Source organism: Octopus sinensis, linkage group LG7 (genome assembly GCF_006345805.1).
Source record: "Octopus sinensis linkage group LG7, ASM634580v1, whole genome shotgun sequence".
Classification (NCBI taxonomy): domain Eukaryota; kingdom Metazoa; phylum Mollusca; class Cephalopoda; order Octopoda; family Octopodidae; genus Octopus; species Octopus sinensis.
Window position 1 is genome coordinate 33,799,658 of NC_043003.1, and position 7,500 is coordinate 33,807,157.

The window sequence follows — 7,500 nt, forward strand, 5'->3', positions numbered from 1 at the left end:
GCATGTACACATACTCATACGCACATACATGTACACACATACATACACACATACATACGTACATATATATAATGAACTAACTGTTACTTTCTCTGATGCAGCACGAATTTTTGTCAGTGGTCTCAAAGCGACGGAAATATTTTGGCAAATTAAATTAAAATTTTGAAGTGAATCTAACGGTTTTCGTCTGTTTTAAATGGCTTATAAACACCTTCCACGCTGCAATTGTTATATATATATATATATATATATATATATATATATATATATAATATATATATATATATATATATATATCCACCCGTAATGAGGACAATAACCCTTTGTTTCGCCTTAATATATACTATCAGATGATAATTTAATTCGATTATACATTCATTGTAGAATGGTTTTATTATAACCACCTTAACATTATGCTTAGGAAAGGCCTTATGAGCTTTCTCTTATAGAGTAAAGTATCCTAATATTAGATTTTAAGTTTAATTTCTATTCTCATCCTATATATTGATTCAATTTTTTTTCTAAGTTTAATATAATGAAATTGCTAAGTTATGAATTACTACATCCCATATCCCTCAATTTTAATTCTATCCCTTAGTGCTTATATTACTTATCTCTTTTGTTTTTCATTTTATTCCCCCTTTATTTGATAATCTAAATAAGTATTAGCCACTCCTATCCTTCCTTCTTCTAGTTATCACCTCTTCCCCATCAATCATTCTCTTACTAGCAGCTCTGAGACATATAATTTTATGTAGATAAAGCTGGAGATAGGGTTCCAGTAAAATAAGGGTCTGGGAGACAGTCTTTTATTAATTGATTTATCACCATCAGCTAGAGCACTGTTGACAAATCCCAATTGATTTAATTCTAAATGGTTGTCGAGCACATATCCTGTATAAAATCTTCTAAATTATAAATAACTATCTTACAACTCCTATAACTTCCCCCCCCCAGATGTACGAGTGGTAATTATCGTAGGCGTATTAAGATATGCATTATTTTCTAAACTCATTCTGCCAGAAATATAACATAACGAGACAATGCAATTATTTTGGTTTCTAATATTGATATAAATTTGTTAAAAAGGTTTACACTTTACGTTGGAAATCTGCATGATCATCTACGTCTGAGCAGTTTCTTTCAAATTGAGGTAATGTTTTCATTGATCGATTAAATGGAGCCGCTCGAAACGGCCGTAATGTATTGATATCTGGACATCCTTGTTACTTGTTTACAATCTGTGCACCTAACTGGCAGCTACGCAGACTACACCAAACTGGCTTAGTGCCTCAATTAAAGTACCTAATTCAACTGTATCTTAATTATAAACAAATAAATAAATAATAAGTGTGTGTGTATGAATTTATGTATGAATGTATGTATGAGTTCTGGAGCCTTCCCTGTGTTGGATCTGGAAGATAGAGTGGACCGTGATACTGGACACGGGAGTATGTATATACTACAAAATATAAAAAAGAGAGAACGCATAAGATAAATATATATATATTTCACCATTTGATTCCATATAACGACGATTGATTCGCAGCCTTTATCATATAAAATCACTCGCTTGTTTTGTTTTGATTTATTATGTAGCTTGTAACCTGATCGATTAAAGGAGGTTTTATATGAGTACCTCCGGTTTAGTTTAATCCATAGATTGTGCATTAAATTTATATGTATATATAATAAATATACAGAGAGAGAGAGAGAGAGAGAGAGAGAGAGAGAGAGAGAGAGAGAGAACGGAAGAAAGTGTAAAGACAAAACTTTGGGAAAAGAAAAGAAATAAACCACCAGTATTATAAACTTCACAGTCAAGGAAATGAAAAACTGTTATGGATATACCGTTTCGAATGTTTTCCTTCACTGTGTAGGGGAAAAGAAGGGAGGAAAAAGCAGAAAAGCCAACTGGAAAGGGAAGATAGAAGTAGAATTAAAAAGTGCAAAATTTGTCTAAAGAAGTTTGAAGGAGCTGGTTTCCTTGTTAGCCGCAGACAGACCGGAAGTGAAGTGTAGAGTAATGGGGTAATTTGAGGAAGAAACTAGAATATACGAAGCTATGTCCGTGTGATGCAGTATTACAACATGTCTGTTTTTCTCTGTGAATAGTTACTATATACGTACTTCTTTATGGGTATATCTGATATTTGTGTTGTGTGTGTTCCATGGGTTTCATATGTAGGCAATCTGTGTGCTTATTTGTGTGTGTGTACTTGTGTGTGTGTACTTGTGTGTATGTGTATGTGCTTATGTGTATAAGATAGAGAGAAAGAGAGGGAGAAAGAAAGAGAGACAGACAGAGACAGAACGCAGAATTTTGTCTTGTACTGAGAGTGCATCTCTGAATTCGTGTAGATCTGGAATACAGGAAGTAGGAGAGTGGCTGAGAGATGTGTCTGCGTACGTGTTACGGTGTACGTGTGTGAGAAATGTGACAAAATAATTATTTAATATGTGCACCTGTGAATGTATGTCATGAAGGTGCACAAACCAAAACCTCAAAGTTACTGTGGATTTTTACCTGGTAAATTTGATAAATATATACTCAGCTAAATCTCTTGAGTGATCTTCCAGTTTAATGCTAGAGTGTTTTATTTTATGTAACCTGACTGAGAAACAAATATCAATACATTAATATATTTACACAGTAACATACACACTACCATGCGCACACACACGTGCGTGCGCACCCCCACACAGACACACGAACAGGCAGACACACGCGCACATGCACATATATATATGCTCATGCATCTATATATGTCTATTTATGAGTGATGTTTTAAAAGTAATAGGATGCGACATATACATATCTATTTCTCTCATACGAGAGCAGGTGAAACCTGTAGGGGTGAAATATATATGGGTGTGTGTGTGTCTGTGTGTGTGTGTGTGTGTGTGTGTGTGCCATTTTCAATTAGTTTTTAAACCATTATTATTTACCTTCTTATAATTGATATAATGTTCTTTACATAGATCGTACTTTTCGTTATTTTTATGAATAAAGATATCTTATATTTGGAATGACACACCCATATCTATTCGTATTTCTTTATTCTGTGTGAGTGTGCGTGGGCGCGTGTTTACTTGAGCTTATATGTGTGCGTGTCTTTATGGGATATATGTGAGAATGTATCTCTACATTTCTTCGAGTGGAAGATTGCACAACTACCTGTGTATTTTTATTTTCCTGCCTGTATGAAGGAGTGGGCGTGACTGAGCATGCGTGTGCATTTTTTTTTTTTGTGTGTGAGGGTGTATGTTAAATATTCTTCAGTGTTATCTCAATTTTGTTTTGCAGAACTGCGGTTATTAGTTGCGTACCCGACACATAATGTTCTGACAATGATGATTTGTAAAGCCAAGGTTATTCTTGGAAAACCAGACCTAATCTGAGATTCGCCTACTTTTGAAATCATCCACATATACTGTTCACAAAACAATTCATGTTAGATGAAATCCGGACCTCGTGGTCACAGTGGCGTCTCCCTTCATTCCTACGTTATTAATACACGGCCAAATTTAGATCCAAAATTTTCGGTGTCGTTCCATTTTAACAATATCTTTGATTCGTGGCCAATTTTTGAAATGTAAACATTTACGTCTTAAATATATATATACTGTTGCATTCTCTGCTTTACTTTATTTTGAGATAATATTGTATAGAATGAATATCGGAACTGCTTATATTTTAAAAGTAAAACAATATTCGTCATTATTATAGCTAATTTGAAAGAGAAAAGAGCAGAAAAAGCAGAAAAGATGTTCTTAAACCATGTATATATAGATTACTAGTTCTAAATCGGTTTCCATCTGAGTGTATATGCACGGCATTATCAAATATGAATATCTTTCGTCCTATAGCTATTGCCTATGATCAGTATATATTCCATTGCAATGTAATCAGTGAAGTAGATAATATAGTGGGGTACTTTACCAACGATTATCTTGCATATGTATGACGAACTAAGACGATGCTTAATAGTAAATTTGGTTATTATGAAATAAATGTGAGAGCAAATGTATGGAGTTTATAAAGTTATTATCATCTACTATACAACTTATCAACTATAGAGGCGCGTGGCGAAACGGTGTTTTCGTTTGCATCCTTGATCGATTGATTGGTTTCGATTGCTGAACCGGTCACTACGTTATGTTCTTGAACAAAACACGCTGTTTTACGTTGCTCCCGTCCTCTCCGCTGGCAAATATCAGTAAGTCTGCAACGGACCGGCTTCCCACACAAGAATGGGAGATTTATGCGTCACAGAATCCAGGGAAAATCTCTCAAGAAGGAAGGAAATCAAATAAATCAATAATATGCATTCACGATGCGTACCCGGCACATAATGTTCTGACAATGATAATTTGTAAAGTTAAGGGTATTCTTGGAAAACCAGACCTAATCTGAGATTCGCCTACTTTTAAAATCATCCAGCGTGGCCAAGTATTGATATAATTAAACTAATTAATATTTAATTTTTGAATGAAATGCATATGATCTCTTTCGAAAACATGAATATAGACAAGTCCAGCTTACGTCGTTCACTGTTGACAATGGCTCTGCACATATACTATGTACACGTATATGCTGTATACGCACATATACTGTATATGCACATATACTAAATATATATATATAATGTATATTCATATACTCTGTATGCATCCCCGGTCAAAATGAAAAAAAATATTGACGGTTATCTATGCATGCAATCCTTCTATCACCAAGCCACCGATGTTTAACTATCTCCGGTTGAATCAGCATAGCTCCGAAGTCTCTGCCTTTAATGTCAGAACGTAATAAGCCGGAGTAGATGACGCTGGGTATTTCGAACAAACAAGGGAAGAAAAAAGAAGTGAAAAGCTGAAAGACATGATCGGCATCATTCATCTAAGTAGCTGCGTAAGTATCTAACACATGAATTAAAATAGTAATGTAGAATAAAAACGCTAACCAAAAGTGATTTATAACATTTGCTTAATGCAAGAAACCTTCTAGTAAGAAGGTTACCATTTAAAGATAAAAATATATAGACGCATATTTTTTAATACATATAAGAAAATGTATATGCTCATATGAATACTGATTCAGTTACCTAACATCCAGTTACACATAATGGTTTCAAATTCTGAAACACGGCCTGCAATTTCAGGAGGGTGGGGAACATCGATTACACCGACCCCAGTATTTGACAGGAACGTATTTTATCGACATGGATAGTATGAAATGCAAAGTGAGCTCGGCCGAATTTGAACGTGAACAGCCACAAGAAATGCTGCGAAGTAACTTCTGCGATGCGAGAGAGGCCGGGACGGAAAGAAAAAGAATTGAAAAGGCAGAGGGCAAGATTAGTATCAGGGATGTGGAAGGAGAGGGAAGTGACTGAGGGGTAAAGAATGAGGTCCAGGTATTCTGAAATGAGTCGAGCGAGGCATTTAGATGCAGAAACGATGGAGCGGTCAGGTTTGTTGGGTTTATGGATTTTGGGGAGGAAATAGGCGGTGCATTTGCAGGAAATTTGAGCAGTAATGTTGGTAGCAGTGCAGGGAAGGAATGGGACGAGATGATGTTCTTGAGATAGAAGAGACCCGCTGCTGGTAGAAGATGGTTTACATCGGAGGACAGGACTTGATAGAACATGGGGTTACGAAACCGATGGGACGCTTCCTACAATTAAAATTCAGCGCTCCACACCACTACTGCTCTTTCATTGTCAGCCGGTTTGATGACGATGTCATCTCGGTGACGGAGATTAAAAGGGTTGAGGATTCAGCAAGGCTGATGTTTATACGGCGAGATTTTTTCTCGTAGTTGATACGATTAACTGGGTATTAATTCAATTTGCATGGTAAGAAGTTTGTTTCCCAACAATATGGCTTCCGGTTCAGTCCCACTGTGTGGAACCTTGAGCAAGTGTCTTCGACTATAGCCTCGAGCCGACTTAATCCTTTGAGTGCATTTGGTTGACGGAAACTGAAAGAAGTCCGTCGTATGTATGTATACATACATCCATACATATTTTATACACACATGCATGCATGTATGTATGCATGTATGTATGTATGTATATGTATGTATGCTTGTATGTATATATGTATGCGTGTCTTTGCATCTGTGTTTGTTCTCTAGTAACAGCAGTAGAAGTTTAAGTAGTAGTAGTAGTAGTAGTAGTAGTAGTGGTGGCGGTGGTAGTAGTAGTAGTAGTAGAAGTGGTAGTAGTAGCAGCAGCAGTAGTAGTAGTCATAGTATTATTATTATTATTATTAGTAGTAGTAGTAGTAGTAGTAGTAGTAGTAGTAGTAGTAGTAGTAGTAGTAGTAGCTGTTGTTGTTGTTGCTGTTGTTAACTTTGAAAGACAAGACATGCTCTAATACATGCCATTCATTATTCGTGCTTCATTTTTCAGGCTTAATCTATCTAATATTTACTTTATGCAATGTATCGTTCCAGTCTAAAGATAGTATTTTGTCAGATGACGACGATTTAGCTTTTACTTGTAGCAGATTCAGTGAAGATTGTATGGTGTTCCTGAGTCATAGTTGTTCTTTAATTCCTATGTTAGGAGATATAAGTGATGGCACAACTCTTACCATTAATACACAACTCTACACACACACACACAAACACACACACATATATATATATGTAAATGTGTATGTGTACGTATTTGTATTTGCATAAACATAATGGACATATACATGCATAATATATATATATATACATATATGAGTATGTGTACGTATATATAAATATGGGATAAAAAGTTATTTTATTCAACGTGGTAGAAATATAGGAAAAACAGAAGTTGAAAATGCACTGAGAATAGTTAAAATATTTTTTATTAAAATATTTAAAGCTTTAACCAGTTTCACAGTTTACACTCATTTTCAAAGAGTTCAAATAGAAAAGCGTGGCTTCTATCGCAGCGGACTTGCTTTTGACTAGTGTTTGAAGTTTGCCCTGGGTTTTAAAAGTGTTCAAATTTTATACATGTTTTGAATAGGATTTGATTGGTAGAGAATAGTCACATGACTATATATATATATACGTATAAATTGAGGATATAACCATTAAAATGATTATAACAGTGGCCAATGTATTAAAAAACAGCTGTATCAGTAAAATTAATATTTACGTATATAATTATAAATATATAATTATAAATATATAATTATAATTATATTTGGCCCGGTACTATTCTTATTTCTTTACTGCCCACAAGGGGCTACACACAGAGGGGCCAAACAAGGACAGACATACGGATTAAGTCGATTATATCGACCCCAGTGCGTAACTGGTACTTATTTAATCAACCCTGAAAGGGTGAAAGGCAAAGTCGACCTCGGCGGAACTTGAGTAGCAAACGAAATACTGCTAAGCATTTAGCCCGGCGTGCTAACGATCTTGTCAATTCGCCGTATGGTCCGGTACAATTCTGACAGTCATATGACTGACATAGACGATTACATATAATGTATACGTGGGAAATG